Source organism: Notamacropus eugenii, chromosome 1 (assembly GCF_028372415.1).
Source record: "Notamacropus eugenii isolate mMacEug1 chromosome 1, mMacEug1.pri_v2, whole genome shotgun sequence".
NCBI lineage: Eukaryota > Metazoa > Chordata > Mammalia > Diprotodontia > Macropodidae > Notamacropus > Notamacropus eugenii.
The window spans coordinates 297,153,822-297,168,338 of record NC_092872.1 but is presented as its reverse complement, the minus strand read 5'-3'; the positions used below and the strand labels follow the sequence as shown (position 1 = coordinate 297,168,338).

General features: G+C 42.2%; 1 protein-coding gene across 8 annotated transcripts in view; it reads left to right on the top strand.

Annotated features, from left to right (window-relative positions):
* The first annotated feature begins 266 nt into the window (after window positions 1-266).
* The window catches only part of SLC8A3 (solute carrier family 8 member A3), a 221,091-nt gene continuing 206,840 nt past the window's right edge, over window positions 267-14,517 (top strand). For 7 of the 8 annotated variants that reach the window (XM_072629259.1, XM_072629258.1, XM_072629257.1 and 4 more), the window contains exon 1: window positions 267-943. The gene's annotated coding sequence lies outside the window, so the exon portion shown is untranslated. The remainder of the gene's footprint in view (window positions 944-14,517) is intronic. The other variant, XM_072629254.1, reaches the window with a different exon arrangement.

The window sequence follows — 14,517 nt, the reverse complement described above, 5'->3', positions numbered from 1 at the left end:
GTACGCGCGCGCGCGCGCGTGTGTATAGGGGGTGGGGGTGGCAAATTTAAGTTGAATGCATTTGTGTTTTCTGGACGAGGGATTCTGTCCCAGGCTTTCCTACCACTGGAGCCCAAGCAATCTGAAAATGCCCCCTCGGCTCCGGAATAAATATGCAAGGCTTGTCATACTGTTGCAGTTCTCTCTCCCAGCTGATAGGGTGACGTGTGGTTTGGAGGCTTGGAGATTGGCTTTTGGATTTGGCTTCTTGCTGCAGCTTAATGGGCAAGCCTCTCTCTCTCGCCCAGAAACCAGCCGAGCAGTTCATTCCGTTTGCCTCTTGCGCCGAGATGCTGGGAAATCTCCCGCGGTGATGGTGTGAGAGAGCGAGCGGGCGAGCCACAGACCGGGGGAAGCCCGGCCGACGTGACTGCGGTCTGAGGGGGCCCTAGAAACCTTCAGGTCTCTCCTCATCGATCACCCTCCTTTTCGCCTCACTCGCCGGCGTGATCCCCGCCTGCGCCGTTTCCTCCCTCCTTCCCGGGCTCAGGCTCTCCCGGAGCCGTTGTGCAGAGTCGGTGCTTCGGTTTGGGGGGTGGGTGGGTTTTTTGTCGTCGTCGTTGTTGCATTTAAAACAAAAAGAGTGGTGAGACGAACCCTGAGCTCCCCCGATCCAGATCCTGACCCCCTCCCGTCCCAACCTCCCTCTCCAGATGCCCTGTCCCCCCGGCGCCCTGACAGCTGCGGAGCCACAGTGGGCGCGCGGCTCGCGGGACTGATATGCCCAGGACTCGGCTCCCCGTCTGCGGCCGGCCAGTGGGAGCGATGAGCTGCCTTTGAACCTGGAGGCCCTGTGGTGGGGGGATCACGCACCTTCCTCACCGAGCCCCCCACCACCGCCCCTTCCCGGACCCCTTCCCCAATTCCCCCGGCTAGGACCGAGGCACAGAGGCCATCGCCAAAGGTGAGTAGAAGATCGTCCCTGCTCCCCGCCCCCCAACCTCCTCTGGTTTAGAAATGGGGAACTTGGAATGGCTGAGGGTGTCCAGTCTTGGCCCTAGGGTAGATTATCTTTATGAAGTGTAATGATTTAAGTTGTGTGTGTGTGTGTGTGTGTGTGTGTGTGTGTGTAGAGGTGTGGTGTGCCTCAGGGATTGTTTTATGTGTATGCTGTATTTGTGGGTCTGGGAAAGGGTGTGTGTGTCTGGAAGTGTGACATATGTGTGGTGTGTTGTCTGTGAGCGTGTTATATGGCTGGTGTGTCTGCGCGAGTGTGTGCCCTGGTTTGAGTCAGAGAGTGTGTTGTGTTACTGTGTGTACCGCGCACACACACATACACACACACACATGCTTGCCCAGTGGCCCCTGCAGCCCCCAAGTGCCCTGTTCAGCAGTGGAGAACTGGGGGGTGGGGGTGGGCGGGGAGGAGCATAGTCTGGGGTGATAGAAGGAATGTGTGCGGATTTGGGGAACGCGGAGCAAAGGAGGAACACTTTGACTGGGAAGATCTGGTGGGGGGCCTCGGCCAGCTTTTGGTTACCCCTCTGATGGTGGTCAGAGAGGGTTTCGGAGAGTGCGGGTGGGGGACAGAAGGAGGGGGAGATGGGGGAAATGGGGAAGAGAAAAGTGGGGAGGGCGAGGGGGGAAACGAAGGAATAAAACACAATCATACATACCCTCTTCCTGCCCCGCCCGGGTGCTTTGCAGAAAGCAGCGCGAGTACTGGGTCCCCCATTCCGGACCCGAGGCTGACCGCTTGGGGCTGCTCTACCAGAACCCCCGAAGCCCAGCTCCTGAGAGCTGTGGAAAAAGCAGCTGCACCAGGGGAAGGGCAGCTTTTCCTTTTCCCATTATATGTATGTATGAGTGTGTGAGTGTGAATGTGTGTATCGGTGTGTGTATGTGTGAACCCGGGGGGAGGGGTGAAGGGGGCGGGCACGTTAAAGAGAACAAATGTCTTTAATGCAGTGCTATAAATTTCTCCCCTCCCTTCCTCCCTCCCTTCACCCAATACACACGCTTCTGATGATTAAAAAACAAACTCGTGAAGGTGTTCGAGGGTGATGAATGTGTAGAGAGCCAGGAAAGAATGGTGCGATTCACTGATGGGAGGAGAAGGGGGACAGATGGAAATTAAAATAGTCCTAGTGCGATTTATAGGACCCCCGGCAGCAGCTTTGAACTGGGACGGGGATTCCCCGTGGGTGGTCAAGAAATAACAGAAGATCTGGGGGCTACCCTTGAGGATGAAAGGGAAAGCCTGTGAGCCACTGGTGTCCAGATGACTCTCTGTGTGTGCGATTAATCTTAAACAGCTGTTGTGCTCCATCCACTTGTGCTGAGATCTTGTTTACCTCGGTTTTCAAATATAGCTTCTGCGCCATGCTATTCCCGAAATAGGGCAAGAGCAGTTCACTTTGTAGTGAGAGGCAGTCCGGCTCCTGGCTTGTGGGGGAAGGAGGATGGGTGACGAGCTTATGTCCTATCCCTTCCTGACTTGAGCTTCTTCTAATGGTGGATACTTAAGAGAAAGGCAAGCATACGTGCTTCCCTCCTTTCCTTCTGTCAAAATCTAAAGGGTGGTGATACAGCTAGATACCACTTTTGGTTCATGTTTCCCACTCCACTCCCTTTTACTCAACAACTACCTTCTCCATAATAGGCACTTTTGTCTCTACAGCAGGTAAAATGATCTTATGACAGATCTCATGCTAGAAGATCATCCCTGCTTCGCTCCTCCCAATCCCTTGGTTTAGAAATGAGAAGCTAGAGAAGGTAGAGGTTCTAATTGATCTAGTACCCTGTTCTGTTTTGATAATGAATGCAGCTCATCCCAAACAGGAACATGGTCACTTGAATCTAGAAGCTCACTTTTCCTCCACCTTATTTTGAGGACTATTCAAGAAGACTCATGTTCAAGTAATGTGTCTGATACAAACCAGCTATATGACCCTGGACAAGTAACTTAACCTTTCAGACTGTATATTACAGAGGAATTTGCAATCTACATTGGTAAATGGAGCATTTACACCAGGTAATACCCTATACCAGTTTATAGGCTTAGAGAGTTTCCTAAAAGCATGAAAACATTGTGTCTTTCTTGGGTCCACATGGCCAACATGCATTAGAAGCAGGCTTGAATGCAAGTCTTTCTGATTGGAAGGCCAGTTCTCTATCCACTATACCATGTTGCCTCTTGAGGAAGACAGAACAAATATTATCTCCATTTTACATCCAAAGAAAATGAGGATTATAGAGGCAAAGTGACTTGATCATGGTCACAGTTTAGAAATGGTAGAGCTAGGATTAGAACCCAGGTCTATTGACTAAAACCAGGGTATTTTTCATTATATGACCCTGCCCCTCAAGGCTATACCATATCTCCTTTTTTGTCTCCTGCTTTGTCATTTTCTGTCTTGTTCTTCCCATTTTCTTTGCTTTGGAGAAGGTAACATGAGGCTATCAGATTGGTTTTGAGAGGAATTCTTGCCTATCTTCACTCTGGGCTATGATCCTCGAGGAAAGAGAAGATCCTTTCATTTTAATCCCCAGGACGGAACAAGGACAGAGTCACACTTGTGCACTGTGCAACGGTGAAATATCCATTTCTTTGGAGAAATGCCCCTGTATTAATCAATTATCCTTTCATCTCCTTCCCTGGGTGTTGCATATCTATTTCTCATGTCCCTGTGCAGGGGTGTTCCTTGTACTGTCTCCATGTGCTGGCATGATTCACAGACAGTGATAGTTTGCATGGTTATGGGTCAGGGATCAAGTGAGGTAACATTTGTAGAGTGCTTCGCAAACCTCATGTACTATATAAATGCTAGTAATTGTTGTTGTCACCCTGCCTTTAGCTTAGTTCTGTTTTTCTCAAGTCTTGGTGAATCCTTATGTAGCCAATGTGGGGTGAGAAAAAGGGGTATATTGGGGCAAGGGTGGGGGCTGGAAACTCTGCTGAGTGGCTCAAATCTTTGCTGAAGTTCTGTCATAGAGGACCTCAAGAAGGAAAGTTCTGTTCTTGAATCCATCTCTGCACACCTCCTGCAGTACCAATTGGATTGTTGATAGTTTTTTCCCTCTGTCAAGCTGATGTTACTGAGATGGTTTCACTAAATCTTCATTGGATATCTCCTCTCTGTTGAGATGTGGCAGGGGATAAGAGAAGTAAAAGACATATTCCCTGACCTCAAGAGACTTACAATTGAGAGAACTATTTAAGATGGCATATTATCAAGTGTTAGATTGTGAGGTAGGGCATCTGAGTGATGAAGTAATGCATAGAGAACTGGGTCTGGAGTCAGGAAGGTTCATCTTTGTGACTTCAAATCCAGCCTCAGACACTTATTGCTGTGTGACCCTGGGCAAGTCATTTAACCTGATTGCCTCAGTTTTCTCATCTGTAAAATGATCTGGAAAAGGAAATGGCAAACCACTCCAATATCTTTGCCAAGAAAACCCCAAATGGGGCCATGAAGAGTGGGATGAGACTGAACAACAGATTGTGTGGTGCAGACTATGAGTTCAATAGTTTAGAGAAGAGAGAGATTAGCAGGGATGAGAATAATAGAAGGCTGCCTGGATGAGGGTAAACTTGAGCTGAGCCTGAATGAATGAATGAATGAAGTATTTATTAAGCTCTTGCTCTGTGCAAAGCATTGTGATAAGGGCTGGAGATACAAAAAGAAATTAAGACAGTCCCTGCTCTCAAGGCACTCGCATTCTTTTGGGAGAGACAATAGATATGGAAAGTTTTAGCTGCAAGTCAGATAGAAAGGTCCCAATGGGTTTTAAGGTACAGCAGCAAAGCAGATGATCATGTCTCTTCCTTAATGTCATTTCCAGTGATAAAATCATGTCAGTTTCTTATGCTGAACCATTTGACAGGACCAGGGACTTTGGTGGCAAGAAGTTTCCTTTCTAGATTTTCAGTGGCTGAAGTTGTTGCTACGGTGGTCAGGCTACATCTTCACAGGGATGGTTTCCCAGGAGAATGTCTGAGGGTCCCTGAACTGAAAGTACTGCTGTTCCTCAGGGTCTTGGCTTCAGAGACCCCAGTTGTCTCTATCAGGTTTTAAAGTGAGATGGCGGCACCACCCTAATCAAGCGATGGTTGTTCTTAATGGATGTCTAGGATTTGGTAGGCACAGTGGATAGAGCACTGGCTTGGAATCAGAAAGAGTCCAAATCTGGCCTCAGACACATATAAGCTGTGTGACCCTATTTGCCTCAGTTTCCTCATCTGTCAAATGAGCTGGAGAAGGAAATGGTAAACCACTGCAGTGTCTTTGCCAAGGAAACCCCAAATGGGGTCATGAAGAGTCAGACGTGACTGAACAGCGGCAATAGAATTTGGAGAAGTAGAGAGGAACTGGGCAGGGCATTCCAGGAATAACTTAAGCATTTTACTGGGGTCTGACTGAATTTGACTGCAGGTTCATGGATACTTGCCTGTGCCCTCCATGCACATTTGCTTATACATCTCTATCAAGTGGACATGTTCATAAACATCACATTTCCCCCTGCTCCCACATACATGCACCTACCTCAGCAGACATGTATTCTCTACATGTATACTTTCAGCCAGTTACTCATATACATGTGTTCCTCCCATGTACATACTGCTCATTTGTAAACAGGTTACGCATAGCCATCCATGCATATAACACACATACATCCACCTACCTGCATTTCTCTCCCCTACACACACACATACCACACACACACACACACACACACACACACACACACACACACACACCTCCCTCCTCATATATCAGGTGGTTCTTGGCTCTAGATCACCCTGTATAACAAATATCCCAGTTACGTGAGTGGGTGATTTGGAAAGAGACAAATGGCATTCTGATCACTGACATCTGGAATGGCAGATGATAACTTTCTTGGCTTTGTACCAGATATTAGGGTCAGGTGGAGGCTTTTCTGAGCAGGGCTCTGGGTGAGGCAGCATAATATAGTGGAAAGAATACAGATTTGGAATCAGACTATCTAGTTTCAAATCTTGTTTGCCCCTGTCACTCACTGTTAGTATGACCTTGGACCAATTATTTCATCTCTTTGGGACGCATCTATAAGTGAGGGGATTGAACTTTTAGATGGCTTCTTCTAGGGTTTCTCAGAGTTTTAACCCTATGATTCTGTGATTGAAGACTAGAGGTTCTCAGGAGGTCAAGCTCCCTCCCTTCGTGGTACTATTGCCTTCTTTTTTTTGTTTTTGGTCAATATCCAGCTTATTGATGTCCAATTCTCTGTGAATAGTGTTTTTCTACAAAATGTAGAAAACAATAGTAATTGAACCAATCACAAGAAGGTAAGCTGGCAGGTGGAATGGTTGGGAGTGGTGTGGTGTTAGGAGCTCCTCTTGGAAAGGAGGATGGTGTACATGGATGCCATCTTTGTCAATGATCTAGATGTTGAAGGAAGGTAGATTCAAGATGAGGTGCTTTTGGAGTTATTCTAGACATTTCTTCAGGAGAAACAATGAAAAAAAATCAAAACTTGTAAGATCATAGATTTAGAGCTGAAAGGAGCCTTAGAAGTCACTTAGTTTAACCTATCATTTTGCAGGTGAGAAAACTGAGGCCAAGAACAGCATCTTGTCCAAGGTCACACAGGTATTAAATGACAAGATGGGATTTGAATCCAAGTCCTCTGACTCCAAGTTCAGTGTGCTTTTTCCCAATATATCTTGATTCAATGATTAGCCCCCATTTTTAAAAACATAGCACTTTAAAAAATATTTTGTTTTTAGATCACTTTTATTTCTACAAATACATATGCACCTTAAACTCCTCAACCCAAAAAACCATCTCCTGTAACAAAGAATAAGAAAGAGAAGGGAAAATCAACTAAGGAAAATTAACCACTGTGTCACTTAAGTCTGATAATATATGAAATATGCTTGGTCTCTGGTCTATTGCTCTGCAAAGAAAAGAAGGAAGTTTATATGTTCTCATTTCTTCCTTGAAGCCAAACTTTTTCATTAAAATTACACAATATTTAGGATCTTCCCCCCCAGTACCCTGACATTTACTGTATTATAATATTTATGTATGTTGTTTTTCTGGTTCTGTATATTTTGCTTTGCATCAGTTCACATTAGTCTTTGTATTCCTCATGTTCATAATTTCTTATGGCATAGTGATGTTCATAGATGTAAAATTCATGGATGCACTTTGTTGAACTATTTTGCAGCTGATGGGTGTCTACTTTTTTGTTTCCAATTCCGTGTTTTTTAATATAATTAACAATTCAAAAATTATTTATTTTTAGAATATCATCTCTTCCTCTCACTGTTCTCTATCCCCCAGCTGAATAACAACAAAAAACAAAACCTTCACAACAAAGACAAAGTAAAAGCAACAGAGAAGCAAAACAAATTCCCGTGATGTCATGTCCAAATATTCATGTCTTAGCATTTCAAGGCTGTTTTTCTCTATAATCTTGTCACCGTATAAATTATGTTTCTGGTTTTGCTAACTGCACTTTGCATCAGATCATAGAGGTCTTACTAGTTTCCTCTGAAGCTGTCCAATTCATCATTTCTTATGAGATAATATTTCATTATATTCATCTATCACCACCTGTTTAGTCAGTCTCTCACAGGTACGCATGCCTTTAGTTTCTAGTTTTTGGCTACTACTAAAAGAACCTGCTATAAATATTTTTGTACTTGTCTTATTTCTTTGATCACTTTGGAACATAGTCCTAGTGGTTTCTAATCCTTTGTTTCTTAACAGAAAGTTATGTGCAACATTTCTGAAATTAGCCAATAGGCATAAGCAGAGGAAGAAATTTCCCATGGTCTTAAAAACTGAACCAAGCAAAAGGAGGAAGCAAGAAAAGAACACAGAAAACTCACTTGGCTCCCAGTCCCCTAAAGTTAATCATATATGACTATGGAATAATGTAGAAATAGAAAAGACTTTAGAAATCACCCAGTCTAACTCTTTCATTTTACGATTGAGGAAACTGAGACTGTGAGGTGACATTACTTGTCTAATTTTAAACCCAGATTCCTTTTTCTAGGAGTTCACTAATACTGAACAGCAGTTTTTATTCGCTAGGCCCTCTTGGCTGTGACAATGAAGTATCTACTAATGTTTTTGCTCCCATTGGCCTTCTGGGTGATGTCTATACAAGGTCAAAACATCTAGTCAAATTAGCTAAAAATGAAGACAATAACCTGTCTGATTGGTCTAGTTAAATTAATTTGACTGCTGATGAATTGATCTAGTATTTTGATAATGGGTAGAATACACTCAAAGTATATAGTTCTTTCCCCCACTATCTTTGAAGAATCGAAGAACAGCTATGATTATCCTACTTTTTTCTGAGAGCTCTGGCCAAACACATTCTTTTACCTTCTTTTGCTTTACCCAGTCTTCAGCGAAACCTGGGGCTCCCCTTCAGTTGGATTCTGTAAGCAGTGATTCTCTCATAACAGCAGAGATGCCCCTCTGTTTGGTGAGGTGGGAAGGACAGATGTGTCCATCTCTTTCAGCTAGTCAGAGGGGATCATTACTGGAATGAATTCAGGACAGAAGAAAATAAAAAGGGAAAGATAACAATAACAATCCAAACAGCAGATTGTGTTGATCCAGCTAGTGTCAGTTCCCCAGGTCAGTCTTGGGAAACAAGAAATCAAGGTCTTACCAAGGTTGGTTGGGCTGTAGGTGTCCCTCCCACATGGCTCTGCAATGACTTTGATTGAAGTATAAATGGAATCTAGAAAGCAATCAAACAATAATATGTTCAGTTTCCATATTTCAACATTTAAAACATTAATGGAAATTAAATGATATTAATATAAATCAGGTTCCCTCAGAAAAGTCTTGAGGGAGCCATACAAATGCAGGCGTCTATTCTCAGGCAACTCCTAATGAACAGACAGCAGGAAAGGTTGACTTCAGTAAAGTACAACCCAACTACCTTGTCAAAAGAAGGAGAAAATATACATGAATCATTTTCTATTTCTCTTAGACTTAACACCTGAATTTCTCTCCCTTACCGCCATCTCACTGCTGATTTTTTTCTTTTTCTTTAAATTTTTTTAACAGTATCTTTTCCCAATTATATGTAAAGAAAATTTTAACATTCATTTTCTATAAAATTTTGAGTTCCAAATTTTCTCCCTCTCTTTCTTCCCTCTTTTTAAGACAGTAAGCAATCTCAATTCTGATTTCTACCCAAATTGTCTTCTGTTTCCCTTGAGCCTTAGAATAATCCATGGAGTTTCTTTCAATCTAATCCAACATGTATTTTCTTATGTGCAAGACATTTTGTTAGGTGATGGGAATCCAAAGACAAAACTGCCCTAAGGAACTCCTATTCTAGAGGGGTATAATGATAATAATAACAGTAAATTTATATAGTACTTTGAGATTTGCCAACCTTTCCACATTTCTTCTTATCTGATCCTCATAGCAATCCTGTGAGATAGTTGTAGTAACTATCTAGAGAAAATTAAGACTCAGGGTGTCTGTATTATCTACAGAAAATTAAGACTCAGAGAGGTTAAATTTCTTGCCCATTGTCACACAACTAGTAAGTTTCTGAGGCAAAATTTGAACATAGGTCTTCCTGATTCCAAGTCCAGTGTCCTATCAACTACATCATGGTTTGCAACATGTAAACTGATTAAATATATACATGATAATTTGTGGAAGAGGGAGAAAAAATGACTACTGTTTTCAGGAAATGCTTGAATAAGAAATGGCAAATGAGCTGAACTGTGAGTGAAGCTAGGGAATTCTGAGAAGGCAGAAGGGAAGAAGGAATCTTCTTCAGTTTTGGGGGACAAGGCAGGAGACAGAATGAAGAGTTTTGGGTGTGGCAAATAGACCAACTTGGCTAGAATGAGGAATGCACGATGGGAAGTAATGTATAAACCTGGAGAGTTAGGCTGAAGTCATATTGTAAATAGTTTTAAATGCTCTAGATAGATTGTTTCCAACAGTGCGGAGGATGTTCTGAAATGTAGAAAAACTGGAAGCAAGGGACTAGTTAGGTGTGTGGAAAACTGAAGAATCAAGGGTGGACCCAAGGTTGTGCAACTTGATGATTGGAAGGAGGGTGAATTTGGAGGAAGGTGGGTTTAGAGGAGAAGGTGATGAGTTCCATCTTGGGAGTGTTGAGCTGCAGAGTATCTAGTACATTGCCTGAGAGCAGGAGGTTGTAAATGTTTGTTGATGATTGGTCGATTGAGAACTTTACAGGGATCCCAATTGAAGACGTCCAATCAGCAGTTGGTGTTAAGAGACAAGCTCAAGAGAGAGACTAACACTGGAGATATATTGTACATATATATATGCTATATGTATAGTATATATACATACATACATATATATATCATATATGTGACTATATCTATATTGGGAATCATCAGCATGGAGTTGATCATTGAACTCCTGGGAACTGATGAGATCACTAAGCTACATCTACTATTCTCTCTTCTTTGATATATACACTTGAACACAGTAGGAACTAAATAAATATTTATTGAATGGATAGTCATGTTGTGGAGAGTTGTGTCAAGACACAAGCTCACAGTGTTCATCTGGGTACATTAATTGCACTCATAAGGCTCCATGTTCTGTTCTCTGAGTCCTTGGGGACCACAGGTTGAGACTGTGAAAATCAAGGCTTGGACCATTGCTATTTCTATTCTGTGCTTTCCTAGAAAGGTCTAATATCTTTATTATAGGCTATATCCTTCCTGAACAGCTTGAGAAGGCTCTTCCTTTTCCTCATCAGTATCCTCCCAGATTCCCTTCCTTTCAGACACTCCTCTCTGCCAAAATGGGTGATGTGCATATGGGTGGATTCTGATGAAGATGGGAGCATGGAATGGGTCAGACAGAAAGCAGCCAGATTGTTTCATCACAGTTAACTATGCTTAAATTGGATTTCAGATACAGTCCTCTCTCCTCTACCCCATGTTTAGTATCGTTTTGGGATAAACAGAGGAAGAAAAGGGTGAAAAGAAATACTGCCAGACAAGGTGACATTTAAAGCTGAAAATTCCTGCTTTTGTTGCTTACTATGTGTTGTGGTGAAAGTCCTTGTTAAACTCAGTGCCATCTCTGCCACATTCTCTGCCTGCACTGTGAGAGCCTCCTAGGAAGAGGCATGGAGGTCCAGGATTTGTGTTCTGTGTGAAAGATGTCAGTGGAGAGGATCAAGTATGCCTGCCACCTGCTCACTGGTTCATCTGATGTGCTTCAGAAAGCAGAGATGGGGCCAACATTGCATGGTCGTTGGCAAAATGGAAACCCCTCGGGTCTACTGCTGTCTCCTCCAAAGAATAAATAGGGCCGGTTTGGCTAAGCCATATCCTTGTTAGTACTTCAGCTACTCTCTGTGTAAAATGGAGATGATAAGCTTTTACTAGCTTTTAGGGACATTCTTCTCTCTTGTAAGACTAGGTCCTTAAAGTGTTTTAAAGGAATGTTAGGCAGAAAACCTCAGTGGAAAGGACAGGATGCTTTGGGAGTTAGTGAGTGCTTCCTTATCAGAGGTTACAAAGTTAGAGCTGGAAGGGGTGTCATGTAGGACATCTAGCTAGACTTCCTCGTTTTACAGATCAGGAAACCGAATCTCAAAGTGGTAAAATCACTTGCCCAAGCTCACACAGGTAGAAGGTATCAGAGGCAGGATTTTAACCTAGGTCCTCTGACTTTGGAACCAATACTTTTCTTTTTTCTAATTTTGACTCTGTTATCAATTAGTTCTGTGATCTTGGGATCTCGAGCCTTAGTTTTTCTCATATGTGAAAAGGAGATGAAGTACCAGGTACTGTGCTAAGTAGAATGTATTGAGAATCAGAATAGTGGTAGGATGCTAGGGGTAAGTTATAAGCAAGCAAAACAAGCTCTACTCTCAAGGAGCTTATATTCTAATGGAGGAGGATGTCAGGATCAAAAGGGAGGTGGAAGGGAGAAAGGTTTTATGTAGGGTAGTAAAGATTGGAAATATCCAGGAACTGTGTGGGCATGCTCGTTGGAAAGCTTGCTTGGCAGAGTCCAGGGTCTCAGAAGCAGGGTCCAAGGGGGATGAGGAGGATGACTTGGAGAAAATCACATTTTGGTGACTTGAAAGCAAGGGGCTAAGTCAGATAGCCTCCTGAGGTCCCTCACACCACTACGATTTGTGACTGTAAAGCACTTTGTAAATCAATCAATCAATCAATCAATCAATCTATCTATCTATATTTAAAAATATATAAATTAAATATTAAAATACTATGTGAGTTTTTTTTGGACCAGACTTATTATTTCATTGACACAAAGGAGCTCCTAGAGAAGACCTTCATTTATCAAGCAATTTTTTCCCACTTAATAGTATTTTATTTTTCCCGATTACATGTAAAGTTTTCAATAAGATTTTTTTTTATAAGATTTTGAGTTCCAAATATTTACCTCTCCCTCCTTTCCCTCTCAAGACAATAAGCAATCTAATATAGGTTATAACATACATGTACAATCACATTAAACATATTTCCACATAAGTCACGTTGTGAAAAAAGAATCAGAACAAAAGGGAAAAACCATGAAAAAGAAAAAAACAAAACCTAGAGAAGTGAAAAGAGTATGCTTTGATCTGCATTCAGACTCTATAGTTCTTTCTCTGGATGAGGATAGAATTTCCCATCATGAGTCTTTTGGAACTGTCTTAGATCATTACATTGCTGAGAAGAGTAAAGTCAATCATACTTGACATTGCACAATGTTGCTGTTACTGTGTACGATGTTCTCCTGGTTCTGCACATTTCACATTTGCATCAGCTCTTGTAAGTCTGTCCAGGTTTTCATACTCTTTGATCCAGCAATAAGACTATTAGGTCTGTATCCCAAAGAGATTATAAAAAAAGGGAAAAGGACTCACATGTACAAAAATATTTATAGCAGCTCTTTTTGTGGTAGCAAAGAATTGAAAATTGAGAGGATGTTCATCAGTTGGGGAATGGCTGAACAAGTTGTGGTATATGAATGTAATGGAATACTATTGTGCTATAAGAAATGATAAAGCAGGCAGGTTATGAATTATTAAAGTGCAAAGCACATTATTACTCAATGAAAACATTGAATATTATTGTTTCTCCAATTTGTTTTATTGACATAGAAATAGCATGTTAAATCTATGTTGAACCATAGATTTAAAGCTGTAAGGTACTTAAAGGTCATATATCTAACCTGCCTTCTTGCATTGATGAAGAAATTGTCATAGAAGTATCAGGTAGCTTAGTCTGGATTTGAACTCAGGTTCTTTAGGACTTCTGGGCAGCTAGGTGGTGCAGTGAAGAGTTCATATCTGGCCTTAGACACTTACCCACTGTGTGACCCTGGGCAAGTTACTTAAGTCTGTTTACATCAGTTTCTCATCTGTAAAATGAGCTAGAGAAGGAAATGGCAAACCACTCCAGCATCTTTGGCAAGAAAACCCCAAATGGCATCATGAAGAGTTGGACACAATTGAAAAACGAATGTAGGACCTCAATTTTAAACCTTTTCCACTGCCTCTAGGGTGTGTAGTCTAGTCAGACTAGCTCAGCTGGTTAGAATATGGTACTAAGGAGACAAAGGTCTTGGTTTTTGTTTCCATATACCCTGTTACTTTCCCATAAGAAGAACCATGGCCACATGCATTTTCGTTAATCACAGATATCTATTTTGCCAAAGCTTGCCATATGATCATACAATTTTGAGCTGGAAGAGACTTTGAGGGCTCTGATGGGCCTCAGCTGACCAGTTTACTGAGAAGAGGTAGTTAATTTTCCCAAGGTCACCTAGGTAGAAAGAAGCAGAAAGAACCAAGATTCAAACTCTGGTCCCCTGATCTCAAATCTACTACCCTGAATTTCCTGCAAGAAGTCAAGTCAAAAAGCATTTATTTACTGTGTGCCAGGAACTGTGCTAAATGCTGTAAGACTGAGAGAATGTGAATGATTTGGATTGCCCATTACCACTTCTGGCAAAATAAACTGGTATGATGCCAGTGTTTTCTTCATTATGTCAACTTCATACAACTTACACCAAAGATAGAACTTAAAATAGTGCTTTAGGAGGGGAGGGCTATAGGTGATAGATGTTAGGAGTAAGTTATAAGGAAGCAAAAATTTGAAGTGAATTCAGGATGATGAATATAAGGAGCCTTCTAAAGCTTAGACCATCCTTTATTTGTCCCACCACTTGATAGCCACTAAAATGATGTCCCTTGAGTTCCATCTACATAGTAGTTTTCACCCAAGGGTCTTCTCAGACATAGTGTGTTTTGATTTCCTACTCCTCAAATGACCTCCTCAAATAACAGATGGGAGGCTTAAGGTAGAAAGAATTAGACATGCTAAGGTGACCTTGACCAGACTTCCCGATTTGGCTGGGACAGACAGTCCTATTTTTTTGACAACCTGTCCTGGGGAAGCAGTTGTTTGAGTCTGAGCAGATTACACTGCAGGGCCAAAATGATGCTGAATGCATTTGAGGATGAACTCTGAAGAGGCTGACTGTGTGATTACATACA